Source organism: Eurosta solidaginis, chromosome 3, assembly GCF_040869045.1.
Source record: "Eurosta solidaginis isolate ZX-2024a chromosome 3, ASM4086904v1, whole genome shotgun sequence".
NCBI lineage: Eukaryota > Metazoa > Arthropoda > Insecta > Diptera > Tephritidae > Eurosta > Eurosta solidaginis.
Window position 1 is genome coordinate 250,600,394 of NC_090321.1, and position 20,802 is coordinate 250,621,195.

Here is a 20,802-nt window from a genome sequence, read left to right on the forward strand (position 1 = left end):
CGTATTTCAAAAATATATGGCGTAAACGTAACTATTTGATGAAATTTGATGAATTTTGAAGCTTATAGCCGTAAAAAAGGGGTCATAATGACAGTTTATATGAAGTATATAATATATATACCACCGATCTCTATGATTTTTTCAGACAACAATATATGCTATATGCGTAAGCATTTTGTGAAATTTGAAGCTTCTAGCTGTTAAAACGGGGCAGAAATTGCGCAAAGTTTCTTATCTGAACAATCGGTTGTATGAGATATATACTATGTATACCACCGATCTCAATGGTTTTTTCAGACATCAATATATGCTATACACGTAAGCATTTGGTGAAATTTGAAGCTTCTAGCTGTTAAAATGGCGCCGAAATCGTAAAAAAATATATATATACTATATATATATACTATATATACCATCATATATATATTATATATATCACCGATCTCTATGATTTTTTGACAAAACAATAGATACTATATACGTAAGCAATCGGTGAAATTTGAAGCTTATAACTGTTAAAATGGGGTAGAAATTGCGAAAAGTTTCTTATCTGAACAATCGGTTGTATGAGATATATACTATATATACAACCGATGTCTATGATTTTTTCAGACAACAATATATGCTATATACGTAAGCAATCGGTGAAATTTGAAGCTTATAGCTGTTAAAATGGGGTAGAAATTGCGAAAAGTTTCTTATCTGAACAATCGGTTGTATGACATATATACTATATATACAACCGATCTCTATGATTTTTTCAGACAACAATATATGCTATATACGTAAGCAATCGGTGAAATTTGAAGCGTATAGCTGTTAAAATGGGGTAGAAATTGCGAAAAGTTTTTTATCTGAACAATCGGTTGTATGAGATATATACTATATACACAACCTATCTCTATGATTTTTTCAGACAACAATATATGCTATATACGTAAGTATTCGGTGAAATTTGAAGCTTCTAGCTGTTAAAATGGGGCTAAAATTTGCGAAAATATATATATATATACTATATATATATACTATATATATATACTATATATATATACTATATACCACCATATATATACTATATATACCACCGATCTTTATGATTTTTTCAGACAACAATATATGCTATATACGTAAGCATTCGCTGAAATTTGAAGCCTCTAGCTCTTAAAATAGGGCAGTAATTAAATAATAAAGTAGAAAAGTTCCTTATCTGAACAATCGGTTGTGGGGGATATATACTATATATACGACCGATCTCATACATATTTTCAGGCAACAATATGTGCAATATACGAAAGTATATGGTGAAGTTTGAAGCTTCAATCTGTTAAATTGGGTAAGATATTACAAAAATCCTCTCTTTCTGAAAAATCGGTTGTATGGAGGATATATGCTATAGTGGTCCGATCCGGTCGGTTCCGACAAATGTCTAATCGGACACCCAAATACACCCGCTCACCAAATTTTATCAAGATATCTCAAAAATTGAGGGACTAGTTTGCATACAAACAGACAGACGGACAGACGGACAGACGGACATGGCTAAATCAACTCAGCTCTTCAACCTGATTATTTCGGTATACTTAATGGTGGGTCTATCTATTTTCCTTTAAGGACTTACAATTTTCGGTTTCGTGACGAAATTAATATACCATTTCATTTTCATGAAAGTTATAATAAAATAAAAAATTTTTAAGCACTTCTTTTATATAAATGGACCAAAATCAGCGAAAAATGTCTCCCTATATAAAGAAATATTATTGTAAAACTTTGATGGCGAAAATATTTATGAAAATATAAAGGTGGAGCGCAATCGATTGACTAATAATATCTCTTTTCTACCAAATTTCCAATCCAAGTAATGTGCGCTCCACCTTTATATTTTTACTTCTCATAAATATTTTTGCAATTTCTATGTCAAAATTTAAAAATCAAAGTTTAGCGAGAATATGTATTTATATAAGGAGACATTTTTCGTTGCTTTTTGTCCATTTATATAAAGGAAGTGCTTAAAAATTTTTTATTTTATTTCTATTTTCTCCTTTGCTTACATTTTCTCGGTATCTTAACCTATCTGTTAAGTTTTACGCTTGTAGCTCAATGAGAACTTACATAAAAATCAATCCCAAAATTTCCTCCGTTCCGTTTGATTTTTCTAAATATCTCAGTCCGGGCGCCCCCTAGCGAAACTTTTTGCATTGTGTCGTTGACCTCTGAATTAAGTTCTAAATTTTTAGCCTCTAGCTCATCAAGAAGTTACTTAAAACCCGGTTTCAAATTTCCAAATGATTATCTAATTTTCTCGATTCGTGCGCCACCTAACGGAACTTTTTTCTCCTTTTGTTCATTTGTCACGGTGTCTTAACGTGTCTCTGAGGTTTCATGTTTGTAGCCCAATGAGAAGTTACTTTAAAATCGATCTCAAAACACCAAATTTCCTAATTCTTATCTAAATATTTCGATCCGTGCGCCACCTAACGGATTTTTTTCTACGTTTTTTTAATTTTCTCGGCGTGTTATTCTATCTGTGAAGTTTTACAGTTGTAGCTCAATGAGAACATACAAAAAACGTTTCGTAAGATTTTTCTAAATATCTCATCCCGTGCGCCCCTTAGCGAACTTCTTTGTATCGTGTCATCGGCTGTCATCGACCTCTGAATTAAGTTTGAAATTTCAAGTCTCTAGCTCATCGAGAAGTTACTTAAAAGCTAGTTTGAAAATTTTCAAATTCTTCTCTACTTATTTCAATCTATGCGCCACCTAACGCATTTTTTCCCTTTTGTTGCATTGTCACGGTGTTCTAACCCATGTGTAAAGTTTCACGTTTGTAGCTCAATGGGAAATTACTTAAAAATCGATTGAAAGATTTGTATGAAAAGCGGACAAACATTCAACCCACCTAATATAAAGGAAGTAAAAAGGTAGTAAAAGAACACATACCTGAAATTTTAATAAGACAACATAATTATTTCATATATGACTTTTTTGCTCTAAAACTTTAAATCTATTACTGATCTGATATTTTTCAAGATAGTTTATACAATTTTACTAAAGATGAAAATGAACATACATATCCCAACTAATGTATTGTGGCTAATATTAGCATCACTATGCGGTAAATAATCACAACAACAAATACAGCAAGCAGCCACACTTATGTACATGTACATATTAAAGCAAGCAACCACACTTATGTACAAGGTAACGAAGAATATTCCATACGCATAACCAGCAGCTTGAAGCAGAGAGATTATTTCACATATGTACATATATGTAGCCGGCAGCTAAGAGCAGAAGTTGTTACTCACACATACACATGCATATGGCTAGAAGAAAAACATAAACTCCAGATATCCATGTATATAGCTAAATAACCAAGCATGAGATACTACAGTTCTAAAAGGCATCATGGCGGAACCATACAAGGTGCAGCACGGTGACATACCTACAAACATAAATAAAATTTCCATGTATTTTGTGTTTGCAAATCGATGGACTAAGGTCAAAATTGTACTATGCCGGATGTTGTATATCAAATCATAAAATTAAAATAGTACAAATCAGCTGTCACAGTGCTGCCACCTTGTATAGTTCCGCCTTGGCAGGGATGTTTGGGAAACGTTTAGACCTTAGGAGAAATACGTGAACGGGGCTAACTGAGAGTGTAAAAGCAGCGGGGTGCAAGCCATTATCAATCAGTTTGATTTTAGCATGCTTTTAGTGAAGCTCGCTAGTAATTAATTTGTGAAGTACTATTCCCAAACTAATCTCAATAAAGCCCATTTGGCTGAATATTTGAGTTACTTATTTGACAGTTCAGCGATATGAACGTTAGCAGAAGGTGCAAAATAAGCAAAATTAACAAAATTCGTTACAGTATGATATATTTCTCCAAAGTACCAGGGATTTTCTGCCTGAATGTAAAAAACCAAAAATCAAATAAGTTATGCTGTTAAAATCCAACAGACATGTATGTATATACACCGAAAGAAATTAAGCTAGTAAAATCAACAAATTAGGCTTGATTCGTATGTTAGTCGTTGTGCCGGTAGGTTAGGTTGTACTGGCCGGTCAATAAAGACTTCACATAGACTGAATTTGTCCATAATGTTGCCAGAATTTGATTGAAGACCAAACGGAAGAATCAGGTGCCAGCACTTATGTTATGGAATAACTCCGTCCTCTTGGCAACTACTAGAAGTTTTCAAAAACCTCACTTAATTGCTGCCTCGAGATCTGGCAGCTCTGCCGCCTCTAATAGCTGGAGCCTTGACCTGGCGAGCGCTGGACATGAACGCAGAACGTGCTCAATCGTTTTTTCCTGTAGCTCGCATTTCCTACAGTTGCTGTTACTGACGAGGCCTAACTTATTAGCATGTGACGGAAAAAAGGCATTTTCCAGTTAGTATGCTCATCGTAGCCACTTTGTAAGCCCAATATCGTGCTTGATGGATCATACACAACTCCTGTCTCCTTTGGATTTCTCCTAAACGTATTGGGACGTCTATCTATCATCGATTCAGCGTTTTCTTTGCCAACTAAACGGCCTTTACGTTACATTCTATACCTTTATGAACGGGAAGCCAGTATACATTTATGGCCCGGCATGAGCGAAGCTTTTCAAACGCCTCTTTGCATTCCAGACCAGTTCTTGGTGAAGTAATGTGTGAAATTATTGCCTTAACTTCCGCCTGAAAGACGCTGCAGTAATCAGTAATGCAGTAAGAGGTGCAGTACTTCTAACAATAATTCAGCATGAGAAACATTACATAACTTAAGAAGTACTGCACAAATCAGGTTGGTTTTTCTATAATGAAGAGTTATTTATTTATTTATGTATTTATTAAATGAACAAAAGCAATAAAGTTACTATTCTACAGACAAAAAGGAGCACCAGCTGCCAGGGCTTTCGGCTCAGAATGAAGAGTTATTCAGTAAAATAAATTACCATATGGATAATTCAACCGATTTAAAAAAAAAAAAAAAAAACAAACAAATTTGTTTAGTTATTTCAACAGAAGAAAAACTGTTGGTCAGAAGTTAACAACACTCTGTAAAAATTACAGACTCTCAATCAATCTAACTGTTTCTTCTGTTAAAAGAACTGACTTCATTGGCAATTTCAGCAGCAATGATCTGCCAAAATTATGCAAATGCTTCAGCATACTTTAAAGAGAAACTTAAGCTCACAGCGCTCACTTCTTTATTCTTATTCTATCGTTCCACAGAAATCTCTGTCATATCAACAGGCACTGTTACTCTGATGTTTACGGAAATCTGTTATTTTGACTATGTTAATTGGCGGCCACCTTGGTGTGGTGGTAGCGTGCTCGGCCAGCACACCGAAGATCTCGAATTCACGCCCCGAACAATATCAAAATTTTAGAAACAAGTTTTTGCAATAGAACAAAGCTTTTCCAAGCTGGGTCGCCCCTCGGCAGTAATTTGACAAGCACTCCGAGTGTATTTCTGCCATGTAAAGCTTCTCAGTCAAAACTCACCTACCTTGCAGATGCAGTTCGACGTCGGCATTAAACGTGTAGGTCCCGTTCCGCCAATTTGTAGAAAAAATTTAAAGGAGCATCACGCAATTTGGAAGAGAAGCTCGTTTATTTATTATTTTAAATTTTTATGCTTAGGTGTCATTAATAATTGTTAATTAACAGAACAGAGCTAGGCTGCAATCGTGGTGCGATGGTAGCGCCATACGGCTGTCACGCCGAAAATCCTGGGCCCAAGACCTGAAAAAAGTAAAATCAAATCTTAAAAAAAAATTCTGACGGGGTCGTGCTACGTAAATATTGTATTAATTTTTTATTTTTACAGCTGTGGCCTATGTATGTATGCTGAACTGTTTTTATACTCATTTGAGCAGAGCTCACAGAGTATATTAAGTTTGATTGGATAACGGTTGGTTGTACATATATAAAGGAATCGAGATAGATATAGACTTCCATATATCAAAATAATCAGGATCGAAAAAAAATTTGATTGAGCCATGTCCGTCCGTCCGTCCGTCCGTCCGTCCGTCCGTCCGTCCGTCCGTTAACACGATAACTTGAGTAAATTTTGAGGTAACTTGATGAAATTTGGTACGTAGGTTCCTGAGCACTCATCTCAGATCGCTATTTAAAATGAACGATATCGGACTATAACCACGCCCACTTTTTCGATATCGAAAATTTCGTAAAACGGAAAAAGTGCGATAATTCATTACCAAAGACAGATAAAGCGACGAAACTTGGTAGATGAGTTGAATTTATGACGCAGAATAGAAAATTAGTAAAATTTTGGACAATGGGCGTGGCACCGCCCACTTTTAAAAGAAGGAAATTTATAATTTTTGCAAGCTGTAATTTGTCAGTCGTTGAAGATATCATGATGAAATTTGGTAGGGACGTTACTCCTATTACTCTATGTACGCCTAATAAAAATTAGCAAAATCGGAGAAGGACCACGCCCACTTTTAAAAAAAATTTTTTTTAAAGTAAAATTTTAACAAAAAATTTAATATCTTTACAGTATATAAGTAAATTATGTCAACATTCAACTCCAGTAATGACATGGTGCAACAAAATACAAAAATAAAAGAAAATTTCAAAATGGGCGTGGCTCCGCCCTTTTTCATTTAATTTGTCTAGGATACTTTTAACGCCATAAGTCGAACAAAAATTAACCAATCCTTTTGAAATTTGGTAGGGGCATAGATTTTATGATGCTAACTGTTTTCTGTGAAAACGGGCGAAATCGGTTGATGCCACGCCCAGTTTTTATACACAGTCGTCCGTCTGTCCTTCCGCATGGCCGTTAACACGATAACTTGAGTAAATTTTGAGGTAACTTGATGAAATTTGGTACGTAGGTTCCTGAGCACTCATCTTAGATCACTATTTAAAATGAACAATATCGGACTATAACCACGCCCACTTTTTCGATATCGAAAATTTCGTAAAACCGAAAAAGTGCGATAATTCATTACCAAAGACAGATAAAGGGACGAAACTTGGTAGATGAGTTGAATTTATGACGCAGAATAGAAAATTAGTAAAATTTTGGACAATGGGCACCGCCCACTTTTAAAAGAAGATAATTTAAAAAAAAAATTTTTTTAAAGTAAAATTTTAACAAAAAATTTAATATCTTTACAGTATATAAGTAAATTATGTCAACATTCAACTCCAGTAATGACATGGTGCAACAAAATACAAAAATAAAAGAAAATTTCAAAATGGGCGTGGCTCCGCCCTTTTTCATTTAATTTGTCTAGGATACTTTTAACGCCATAAGTCGAACAAAAATTAACCAATCCTTTTGAAATTTGGTAGGGGCATAGATTTTATGATGTTAACTGTTTTCTGTGAAAACGGGCGAAATCGGTTTATGCCACGCCCAGTTTTTATACACAGTCGTTCGTCTGTCCTTCCGCATGGCCGTTAACACGATAAGTTGAGCAAAAATCGACATATCTTTAATGAACTTAGTTCACGTACTTACTTGAACTCACTTTATTTTGGTATGAAAAATGAACGAAATCCGACAATGACCACGCCCACTTTTTCGATATCGAAAATTACGAAAAATGAAAAAAATGCCATAATTCTATACCAAATACGAAAAAAGGGATGAAACATGGTGAGGTAATTGGATTGGTTTATTGACACGAAATATAACTTTAGAAAAAACTTTATAAAATGGTTGTGACACCTACCATATTAAGTAGAAGTAAATGAAAAAGTTCCGCAGGGCGAAATAAAAAACCCTTAAAATCTTGGCAGGTATTACATATATAAATAAATTAGCGGTATCCAACAGATGACGTTCTGTGTCACCATGGTCCACATTTTGGTCGCGATCTGGAAAACGCCTTCACATATACAACTACCACCACTCCCTTTTAAAACTCTCATTAATACCTTTAATTTGATACCCATATCGTACAAACACATTCTAGAGTCACCCTGGTCCACCTTTATGGCGATATTTCGAAACGGCGTCCACCTATAGAACTAAGGCCCACTCCCTTTTAAAATACTCATTAACACCTTTCTTTTGATACCCGTATTGTACAAACAAATTCTAGGGTCACCCCTGGTCCACCTTTATGGCGATATCTCGAAACGGCGTCCACCTATGGAACTAAGGATTACTCCCTTTTAAAATACTCATTAACACCTTTCATTTGATACCCATATCGTACAAACGCATTCTAGAGTCAACCTGATCCACCTTTATGGCTATATCCCTAAATGGCGTCCACCTATAGAACTATGGCCCACTCCCTCATAAAATACTCTTTAATGCCTTTCATTTGATACACATGTCATACAAACACATTCCAGGGTTTCCCTCGGTTCATTTTCCTACATGGTTATTTTCCCTTATGTTGTCACCATAGCTCTCAACTGAGTATGTAATGTTCGGTTACACCCGAACTTAACCTTCCTTACTTGTTTTTTTTTTTGTTTGACTGTTCAGATTCAAAAATGTGCGAAGGTGATTCAACAGATATTTGCTATAGAAAAATACAGAAATATCTGTTGATTTTACCAAAGCTTTTTTTTAGTGTAGTAAGCAAATATTAGCATACGTTTGCAGGTAAATATGAACAACTGTACAAATGTATGTAAATATATATTTAGGTAGTTACAGTTGTGAACACTAAAATAGCAGTGTAAAATTTTTTTCGAATTTCGTCAATTAGATTTTTGTATTTTGTATTTTCGATGATTTAGAAAAAAATTTGAAGAATTTTGTTATAGAAACTATGCAAACTAATCTCAAAACTATTTTCGTATCTTTACATGGATACATATTTCTTATGTACATGCATTTGTGACTGAACTGTTAAACGACTGGATCGATTTTGATGACATTTTGTGAGTGTGTTCGAGGGCATTTGGTGATGCATTAGAATCACAATTTGATACGTTTTTATTCCTACCTATTCTGAAGGTGATGAACCAAGGATCCACCTGTTCTAAAAAAATAGTTGTGTATGGTGCCATTTCCTTGAAATTTGGTACAGGGTTACGTTCTTCACTAGCATATCATCCGACAAACCTTTCTTTCTGGGAAGTGGACCTGGCACCGAACTCTTTTTTAAAGTCCATTTCATAGTGTGACTCCTCGATATTCGGTACAGGAATACCTCTTTGACCTAGCTGAATTTGAGAAACTTTTCTTTACGGAAAGTAGGCTTAGAGCCCAGCAAGAGCTTGAGATTTGGCACAATCTTAATATCGACAATCTTGATATTTGCCCTGCGCTTGCCATGCTAATACTCAAGCTATAAGGAGTGATACAGCTTTCACATCTAGAAGGAGCAAGTGGCATATATACTAGAAAGCTTCTAGTATTTGCCAAGAGGACGTAGTTTGTTTATAACATAGGTCTTAGTTTTTGATAGGGTTTTTCAATAATAAACTGCTGGTAACACTATGGACTCATTCAATCTATGTGAGGTGTTCATGGACCGACCAGTTCAAGCTAACATAACCTAACAGCCATTTACTCCTTAGCTTTAAAGCAAAATAAAATGTATGCGCAAGTATTCATAGACGCTGCATCTTACCAATGTCATATTATCTTTTGCTGGAAACGCTGATGAAATAAATTTTTCGTTTTTTGGGGTTTTCTATTTTTTGAAAATTATTGAAAACAAATTTTGCTTTGATTGTCATTCGTTATGTGATTGTAGGTGATCTCGAGCTCAAAACTCAGCACCCGAAAACATAGTAAAGGTTCACAAGTATGATATGTATGAGAAGGAAACAATTCCTTTCACTTTCTAACACACTGCCGTTTGACAATTCGGTCAGTGTCAAACTATTGTGGAACTCAGTGGAACCTGCGTGGAACATGCGTCTGACACTGAACGAAGTGTCAAAATTACCGGGGTTGCTGTCGTGGAAAGCGACGCAGGGAAACAAAAAAAGGACCGGAATATCAGATATGGGTTGCTGTGATGGTAAACTTTTTTGAACGAATTTAGTATGAAAATGTAGCGCACCTATATGGGTCCTACAGAAAATTATACAAAAGTCTTGAATTGGGGTATCTGAGGACGCGTAGTTATTCCAGTATTAAGAATACAAACACGGGTGCTAAGTTTTTCTACCCGTTCAAAAGTTCTCCGCGAAAAACAGTTTGAAACCGAGGTCGACTGCAATAACCCGTCAAAAAATGTGGAAAGAGCAATGAAAAGACGCGATAAGTCCTGTTATCAATAGTCCAAAGGCGAAAAAGTATTCGAATTATTGGAAGCGAGGCAAAAACGCGTCTATTAATACCTCCCCCGACTGTTTTGGTCGTGTTTTAGCAAACGTTCCCGGTAATAAAGTATCACACTTTGTTAATTAAAATTGTCCAAAACATATGAATTTTAAAGAGAGATGTAATTAAGTGCTCGTTTGAAAGTAAATAAGGATATTTCTTTGTAATTTTACGACAAAAATTTTACGCAGTTTTCGTTAGCAGCTACTACACTTTTGTTTGGACATAAGAAGTACAACACTGCCAAATACCATCCACAAAAAAACGAACAAGAACAAGCATTTTATCAGGTGATCGTGGCTGTGTATGTGCGTGCTGCTACATATCCTACTTGTAGACCTTTACAATGCCCGAAAAGCTAGCTGATGGAGTAGTGAAATTTAGAAACTACTGCCCTGTGCTAATTTTGTAATTTTTCTCTGACAGCAATAACAAACAGACTAGATTTTTTATTCCATTAGGCATTCACTGAAGCAATAATGAGATAATTTAGAATTTGTATTTTGTATGGAAGATAAAATTCAATAAGGGCTTTAATATAAAAACTTGACTAATTATATCATCAACGCTCGATTTGAAATTATTTAACTATCGAAAATGAAAAAATAACAAATAAATTAACGAAATTCGATAAAAATTTTCACTGCTATTTTTGTGTTCGCAGCTGTGGATAAGTACTTACTTTAATTTTGAATTTTGGCCTTGCCTCGTGTTTGCCTAACTGCTGATATTGATAATGCCATAAATACAAAACGTGTTATTTATATTTTAAAAGCTGGAAAACTGACAACATAAGCAATAAAGAAATAGACATAAACTTAGAAAAATTAACGTATGGACATTAGCCGGTAAATTATTAAAGAATCGGATTCTTTGTTGTATTAGTGGGATAAAAGTTGAAATATATAATTTACCACATTTAGGTAGAAAGTTCATATATTGAGCTTTATTTTATGAATTCATCATTTGTGGCCATTCGTATTCGCCCTTTGTGTCGCACTGTGGGCCTTTTGTTGGCGCCATATTAAAATTAACATATTTCAACGAAGTATGAATACTGAAATAATTATGTGAGAAGATGTTCACTAGTATTAACAACCCAATAATAGTTGGGATACGTTCGCTTACTGGCCTTTGGTATCCTGGGGATCAGTGATGTATCCAGCACCGCAATCCGCGAGCGCATGCATCGCCTTTGCAGTTTTCGGACAACTCGAATACTGAACTAATTGTTGCAGTTCATCAGCTTAATGCCATTGTAACAACCGAATCAGAGAATGGTAGCAGTTTATTTGGTACGTCTGGAATCTTTTTGATCATGACGCTAATCATTGTTAGTCAGGAACAGCTTCGTCCGTCACATTGTTCAACTTCCCGTAGACAATCGTAGTGTCAGCGTTAGCTTACTTTAGAGGCTCCGAATTAGCCGGAGCCCCTTTTGGCCTATCAACTACTTCATCTATACGTGGTGTACTTCCTTCCTTTTTCTGCCTTACAGCTTTTGAGGTACATGGTTCCTCACTCCTTCGAGTCCTTCGTATAATGGCATTCGCTTTTCTGAAAATAGTGTCGCCCTATTGGCTTTTCACAGCTCTCTCGTGAGTCTGGGTACTCCTTTCACGAATTATTTGCCACTGAATAAGAAAAGGGGTATTATTACCTTTAAATAGCGCTAGCTAACCTAGTTAAAACATTTAAATATAAGAGTGCAACATGAAGGTTACATTTTCCCAGAAAATAAAACACCAAGACTCATGACAGATAGCTTCCCTCAGCGTTCTGGAACTAGTACGTTTCCTATCATAAAAAGTTACTTAAACAATTTTTTTAAACAGGATTTCTAGATGACTTGTACATCTACCTCATGTTTTTTAAGTATTAAAAGACAATCTTTTAATTCCATTTTTTTTATCCGTGGTGTTTTTTTGGCGGATTGACCCTTTATTGGAATGATTGTCCGTCATCCGTTTTGAGACAAATGTTTGTCAGCAAACTAAATTTCACGGAAATTCGTTCCAATATACATACATCAAATATGCACCCTGCCAGAAAATCAACAAAAAAAAAAAACTGATAAACCCTCATTAAGAACTCCTTTGGCTTCCGAAGTTTTATGTAGTAATTATCACAACTGCCATTAGACTTCAACGTCTTTAATATATCATGCACATCAAATGAGCTTTACTGTTTAAAACCAATTATATAAGGCTGCTTAGCCAGTAGAATAGAATCTACACATTCCAAAGTAGGCATAGTTCATTTATTTTACCAGAGCAGGCGCTTACTTACCGTTAAATTGGACAAATTCTCTACGTCCTTAAAATATATAAAGGTGTCATTACATACGTACCGTTTGCACGGCTGTCACCTTTTATTTAATTTAATGTTAATACAACTAACTTATCCTAAGTTAAAGGCAAATCAACAATGACGAAACAAACTTTCTCATGCGACATGTTTTGGGCCGGCGAACCGACTTCGTTTGCTTGAAGAAAAGATGAGGAGGAACGTTTGGGAACAAATGAATGCTAATAGAACTAAAGAAATAACAAAACTTAAAACATGACAAATAACAAGAATAATAATAACGGCTGACGCAAATGAAGAAAAGTAGTGAACGGAAATGGGAAGTGATTGTGGATTGTTGGTGAAAGAGTATTTTTGGCTGATAGTACCAAGTTTAAATTTGCTTAGTACGTATTGTATTTTAGGATTGGTGATGTGATATTTAAGCTTATTAAGCTAACAAAGCTAAGGAATTACATATTCCTGGAAAAAAATGCGATTAGTCTAGGATGAGTCCGGGATAAGTCGCAAAGGAGTATGCGACTAATGCCAGTTTTGATCCCTTTGTATGCGTTTAACTGTTCCCTTTTGTTTGAGCATGTCCTGTGAAGAGACTAATTGTACCCATTTATATTCGAACGGAAACGATAGGAACAATCCCCTTTGTACCCATATGGGAGCGAATGAAAACTAATCCTTTTCTCATCAAATAGTGTTAGTTTTCGTATGGTACGCGGTTATTTACATTTTAAACTCAATATTAAAACTTGCAAAATATTGTTAGATATATCTATGTAAAAAAATTATTTAGTAGCCAACTCATTCCAAGATATATGGGTCCACGAGGAACACATGGTCCAAGTCATTTAGGTTCAGTATAGGGCTCCACATTTTTCTTAAATAATTCGAATAAATCATCTATAATCATTTTTATTTAACTCACTTCGTTGTCGCTTTTTTTTATGTTTCTTAAAACGGGATACATAGATTTCAACCTGACTAAACCCAACTGTATCCAAAAGGGACTAGAGGGAATAATTATGCCTCTATGTAAACAAAAGAGATCAATCGGAGACCGTTCTCTTTAGGGATTAGTCGCACTATTTTTTGCAGGGATAAAACATTAAATGAAAACTGTTAGTCTTTGCAATACGTATATTTAAGGATAAGCTTATAAAAAAAGGCGTAAATTTCGATGCGTAAACAAACATTTTTGTAGGTGTACGTCCGAAAACTAGAGCTCGGCCATGGTTGAAATTTAACAAAAACAGAGGTGACTTTGCCTAAAACAATGAATTGTGGTCCTTTTGAGAAGAAATTCGTCGACTTTTTATCGGTAACAACTGATACCGACAGGTTACTGCTTTATATGAGCTTGTTATCCACGGGCCACAGAAGTGTGAACGATTTTTTATTGAAGTTTTAGCTATATCTGTTGCATAATAAACAGAAAAATTATAAAGCGACAACTTTTTGATAACATATCGATAAGTTTTTGTTAAATAATCGATAACAAATCGAAAATTTTTTGATAGAAAATCGATATCTTTTCGATAAAGAATCGAAAAAAATTAATAGTTTTTGACAAAAAATCGATAATTTTTTCATTAAATATCGATGCATTTTTGATAAAAAATCGATAACACGACGATAATAAATTGTTAACAGTGATCAAAAATCGACAAAAAGTCGTTAACCTTTTGATAATATATCGATAAGTTTTCGATTATAATCCTTCCCTTGATTTGCTGTCCATATTCGGTCATTACGCAGCTGTGTAGTGACTATCTTACATTCTGTATGCTACCTTACAACATAATAATCCCACACACCACGCCTTCGCTTACACGCGGTATTACCTAATACAGCATACCAATATCACCTACTACACCTACCCTTGCTTTCTATATATCTCCATATAGCATACCATTACCAAAGACCACTCTTACGCTTACACTCACATCATGCCTTCATTCAAAATTTCTCTATACAGTGAACAAACCCTGAAAGGGAAAACTCTACTTAAAAACTGGTGTGCTTCTAGTGCATGCAGCACCACTACTAGTGCGCCCTCAATTTCTGGAAAACTTTACAGGACGATTTTCCGAGCGCTGTACACTGTCTCCGTTGCATTACGATTTCTATAGTTCCGAACTAGATACATATTTACCCTTTAGAATCAGTTGTTTATTCCTTCCTGTGACTTTTGGGTCACATTTTTTTTAAATTTCACTATCATCAAATTTTCATACCGCGCCTAAAGAAGTATAACTTCAATAAAATAAATGAAAAGGGAGAAGGTTGAATCAAACAAAATATATTTCCCAAAGTTTTTAAAGAGTTGACACCTCATCTTGATTAGCTATTTAAGTAATTGTTTGTACTGATGCTGTAAAGTTTCTGAGACAAAGTAAAATCATATCGAGGTAAGCACTGTAATTCAGGTACTTCGAACAATTGAATGTCTAAATCATTAGGTATGATCAATAGTTATTAATTATAAGAAGTTACCAAAGCTCTTAAAATGTTCTTCCGGACCAAACAGCTAAAAAAGTGTTTTTCTCTACGTTCATAAATATTTAATATGAAGTATGTTCGCACTTGGGAGAAATCTAAAGGAGACAGGAGTTGCGTATGATCCATGAACCAGGAAAGGCGTGGATAAAAGCACGGGGCTGGAAAATTTCTAAGATTATGTGGAAACCCTACGATATAAGTGGCTCATATCTCTGAAGAGAGAAGACTCAAGGCTTACGATGGGCATACTAACGGGACACAGCTTTCTGGCATAACATGCTTATATGCTAAGCCTCGTCAGTACAGGTGTAGAAAGTGCGAGCTGCAGGAAGAAACAGTTGAGCACGTTGTGAGTTCGTGTCCTGCGCTCGCCAGGACAAGGGTTGTAGAGTCGACAGATTTTGAGGCAGTAATTAAGCCAGGGCCCGTATTACGTGTTATGATCCGTGATCGAAACTCATTTTTTAAATCAGAATAGCTCTGAAATGGTGGGTCGGATTAATGGCATATGCGAAGTAGGGACAAATAGTACTCGTTAGATCCATAACTTATTAAAATTTGGCCCTAGAAAGCTGCTAGTACTTGCCAAGAGGACGGAGTTATTCTACAAGATAAGTCCTGGCACCTGATTGGGATTCTTCCGTTTGGTCGTCAAACAAATTTTGGTGACATTATGGACAAATTCAGTCTATGTGAGGTCTTTATTGACCAGATAGTTCAAAGTAACCTATATTCGCATTATGTTCATGGACTCATTCATTTTTTCCTGTCCAGAATATTCTTATCATCAAAAGAAATCATACAACTAATATGAAATAAAATTAACGCAAAGGAATGAAAGTTTGGGAAATTACTCGCTTTAAATATTTAGCTTTATAAATATTTGCTTCGTACAATGACTTTCAAAAAATATCCTTTAAACTTATTCAAGGATAAAGTTGATACGACAATAGAGTCCATGTCACGTGCACCCAATATACGTATTTGAATATTCATATATACATATTTATTTACTACACAAGTATTAATGAGCATAATTACACAAATGAGTGCGTGTTTAAAAGGAAATGAACAACATTCTTTACAAGTGAACACTTACAATTGCATACATACACAATATGATATAAAAGTCATGTATGCACTTAAATAATATATACCTATGAAAATCGATAAAAAAAAAGTTTAGTCATATAGTTCATTCAACTTGTCATGCAATATGAATTTCCATTAAATTTTTTATAACTTCATACAATACAGAACGAAAAACTTTGTTCTTTTTGTTACTGCATATTTGATTAATTTATAAGCAGTGTTACGTGATGCATAAAGATACAAACATACTATGAATCTATGTATGTACATATGTAGGCGGAGTTGGGTTGTATTTATTGATTTTTGGTTTAACTTAGTTTTTCTATATGTTCAATTTATTTAGTTTACCAAGACAAAAAAAAAAAAAAACAAGCGCGAACAATTTGCATAAAATTAGCAAACACTTGGTCGTGGCATTTACTTTTTTCCAGAATATTCTACTGTTGGGCAAGTGGACCGACCTCAGAAGTGAAATTTTTCAAACCTTAGGAGTACATATCGCTGGAAGTATAAATGGCGATCTCTCCTAGTAGAAAGGTCGTAACTTAAAAGTTTTGGTAAAAAGGGCGTATCTTAGGCACTCTATTAATAAGGCCGTATCTCAGCGAAGTCCTTGATAAAGTCGTATCTTAGAAGTCAAAGCATATATGAACTAAATTTAGTTTAATTTCTTCTCACAATTCGTTAACTACTTAAAATTCTAAACTATACTATAGAAGACCCATGAATCTCTATTTTGATTTACCACTTCATGTCTTTAGCAAATTGTAAAAAGCAAGTAAATTAAGTTAAATTCAAAGCTTTTTTTACAACAAAAAATTTAGTTTTAACCTTTTAAACTGGTCTCCTGAGATACCCCTTTATTTACGCCTGCAGACTTAAAGGCCAAAAACATCGCGTTAGCAACCATATGGCCACAGCAGTAAATGGAATATATGGTTCCGTGGCTGAGCTTAGTAAGCGATCTTGGATCACAATTGAACCGGCGGGTTGGTGCCAGGGTGCAGTAATGGTAGAAAATACTATACACGTCTATACGGATGGTTCCAAATTAATGGAAGGGATGGGGTCTGCTGTTTACTGTGTTGACCCAAAAATAAGTAGATCCTACAGGCTAGATTAATACAGTGTTTTTCAGATGGAAATCATAGTAGTGAAGAAAGTAGCCGAAATTCTGGAGGAAGCGTGCTTAAGCTGCAGTCGCGCCAATACATATGTTGATAGTCAGGCTGCGATTAAGCCAAAAATCTCACATAGTACTTCATCAGGAAGTGTTCTGGAATGCATTTGGAAGCATTGGAAAAACTTCGCTCGGGCCGGACCATACATCTTTACTGGGTTCCCGGTCATAAAAGGATAGAAGGCAACGAAAAGGCAGACGAGTTGGCAAAGGAGGGAGCAACACTCGCTCAGTCGACGATAGACGTCACAATCCATTTGGGAGAAACCAAAAGGAGACAGGAGTTGCATATGATTCATCAAACAGGAAAGACGTGGAAAAAGCGCGGGGCTGAACAATTTCTAAGATTATGTGCAAAGCCTACAATATTAGACTCACAAAGTGGCTCATATTTCTGAAGAGAGAAGATTTAAGGCTCACGATGGGCATACTGACTGGACACTGCCTTCTGCTAGTATTTGCCAAGAGGTTCTTCCGTTTTCTGGGGTTCTTCCGTTTGTCGTCAAACAAATTCTGGTTACACTATGGACCCATTCAGTCTATGTGAGGTCTTTATTGACCGGCCAGTTCAAAATAACCTAACCTACATGAAAGCATTTCCTAACATATTAAATTTGTTAAATAATTGAACTTAGTTTTTAAAATAATTTTATTTTTCTAAAACTTTTGCAGGGCAATGAAAATCAAACCTTGTGGAAGTCCACAACAATTTGAAACATTTACATCACAAATAGTTTCGTGAAAATAGTCAAAGTTTATTTTACCATTGATACCAAACGAAAGTTGTTTTTTATATGGAGTAAGTTTGCCATAATGAGCATGAAATGATTGGACTTGTGGAATCTTAAATTAATATGTCCGTCCCTTTAGACATTATAAGCTTCTAAAAAATTTAAATGTTACGTTTTTGTTACTCTCCTTACAAATAGGAAAAAATAAAATTCTTGAAATTATATAACCTCAATATTAGCGGCTTTGGTAGTTGGGTGACTAATACCTTTGTTAAAAAATTGTTTACACCTATACTTCAATCTGAAACTAGTGAGAAATAGTCCTACATGATGGTTTCAAGTCAACGTACTGAATACTTTGTTGTATTTTTTAAATTCGTCATTCATAATTTCGATGGAGATCTAAAAGTGGAAGGGATCTGCATTAAAAGTAAATTTTTTTAAAATGTGTAAATGCTATGTTTTGTGTGGACTTTTAAGATAAAAATTTGATTGAAATAAAAAAAGGCGGGAGTACCAAGTGCACATGAAGTTCGTCGCATAAATACCAAAAAGAGTAACTTCTCTAGTAAGCATCGCTATAGAAGAGATCTATTCGAAAGTGCTTATATAAGGCAAGCATCTGATCTATTCACACTATGACACTATATTCATCAAAATTATCATATATGTGGCTGCGCTGATGATCTTACGACCCTTGCGAGAAATCAGGCTAGTGTCAAAGAGTTAGTAAGACCAAAGACATTCAGAAAAGCACCGGACCTCATTTTCAGCGATTAAAAGTTTGAAAGCTCAATCAATCAATTCAAATACCTGGGAGGGACTACTTCTTAGCAGAACGGAGGATATAACAATCGCTATCCATGTCCCTATGCCTGCCGCAAACAGAGTATATTTTGCCTATATAAAACTCTTATAAAACTAACTCCTGCAGCAAAGGATGACTATGAGACGTGGGCATTGAAACGGGCACCATCAATCAATTTCTAGTAAGAGAAGGAAGCGGAATATATTGTATCAGATATAATTAAAGTGAGATAGAGGAATACCTACACGGCGAAAGTGAGGCTCGTAAAATCGCAGCGTATTCGTTGGCTGGGACACGTTTGCAGGATGTCGGATGAAAGAGCGCCACGCAAAGTATTAGACGGGCTCATGCTACGCGAAAAGCGAAGAGGGCGTGGGAGTGATCAATAATCGCAAAACTTCTATGGACCGGGATACGTGGAAGAAGCCAAGGCTCACAAAGAGCTGTAGTACTAATGGTGATGATGATAGGTATGTCTTTGATAGCAAGCCGATGAGTCGTCGATAACCAATCGATATCCAAATAATAAGTTTTTATAACAAAACTTTGCAATAATTTTGTGACAACATATCGATAATTTTTGTATCAAAAATCGATAACATTCCGATAATTAATTGATAACTCTTAGATGTCTTCGTGATAAAATATCGATTAAATAAATAAATAAATGTAAGGCGCGATAACCTCCGAAGAGATTTATAGGCCGAGCTTCTTTTGTAATAAATCGAAAACCTTTCGATAACTTTTTGGCTATATAAATCGATAAATCTTGGATAAAAATCGATAAATTTTCGATGGCTATTCGATAAAAAATCCATAGCATATCGACAACCTTTCGATACCTCACCGATAACAAGCCGTTAACATTTCGATAACATTTTGTTATAACACCCTGCCTTGAAGTAATTTGTTAACTGAAATCGCTTATATCGCACACCTATATAGATCAAAACAGCGATCAACTAAAAATATTGCAACGTTCAGAAAACGCGAAAACTGGCTGCCTTGCAATTAGTATTTTTAACAAAGCCTTTTAGAGCTGATTAGTGATGGTGTTAACAAATTGAGTATACAGTTCAGTAGGTATTGAATTGGGAAGCTCGGTGGTACTCATAACTTCCAAACTTCAGATTTTTTAGTTACCCACTATGCCTTACATATATTCTATATTCTCCAATATACCACACCACTTCCTAAGATTACGCTTACGCTTCCAGCCACCTTACGCTTACATTCTGGATTCACCCATATCGTCAGCAAAGATGCTTAGCATCAAAAAATCAAATTCGGGACACACTCTAATATGCAAGATAAATTATAACACAAGTGCGATTATCATATTAGGATATTTGCATCTGACTTATTTAAAAAATCGTTAAATATTTATTCCATCATCACATAATGGCTATACTGTCGACGCCACCCATTAACTCTGTTTACTTGGACGTCATACTTTTGCGCGCTCGTGATCCATTCAACTGTAAATTTTTAGATCCAAACTCAACAATTAAGGAAGTCTAAGTTCGGGTGAAACCGAACATTACATACCCAGCTGTACACTGGAAATGCTGTTGTTGTTTGTTTTGTGTGCTTAATAGTGTTACAAGTCTGCGCAATAATACATATACATATGGTTCTAACTAATTTTTTTTTCGAGTTATGGCTCCCGAAACATAGAAAATTGCTTAGTCATAAAAGGGGCGGTGCCACGCCCATTTTTTAAAATTTGAAGTGTTTTTCTATTTTTTGTCATAAATCCACTTGGGAAATGAAATACCATTGATGTAAAGCTCTTTTTTGCAAAGATATCGCTTATTTTATTCGTCCGCGACCCTTTTAAAAATCTTTTGTATAAAAGTGGGCGTGTTTCTTAACTGATTTGTTAATTTATCTTCAAAGCATTCCTTATAATAAAGGCA

At 35.2% G+C, this 20,802-nt stretch overlaps 1 protein-coding gene across 1 annotated transcript in view; it reads left to right on the forward strand.

Annotated features, from left to right (window-relative positions):
• LOC137245359 (kelch-like protein 17) overlaps positions 1–20,802 on the forward strand; it is a 218,568-nt gene that overhangs the window by 37,818 nt on the left and 159,948 nt on the right. Inside the window, exon 2 of the mRNA XM_067775899.1 lies at positions 18,017–18,143. The gene's annotated coding sequence lies outside the window, so the exon portion shown is untranslated. The remainder of the gene's footprint in view (positions 1–18,016; positions 18,144–20,802) is intronic.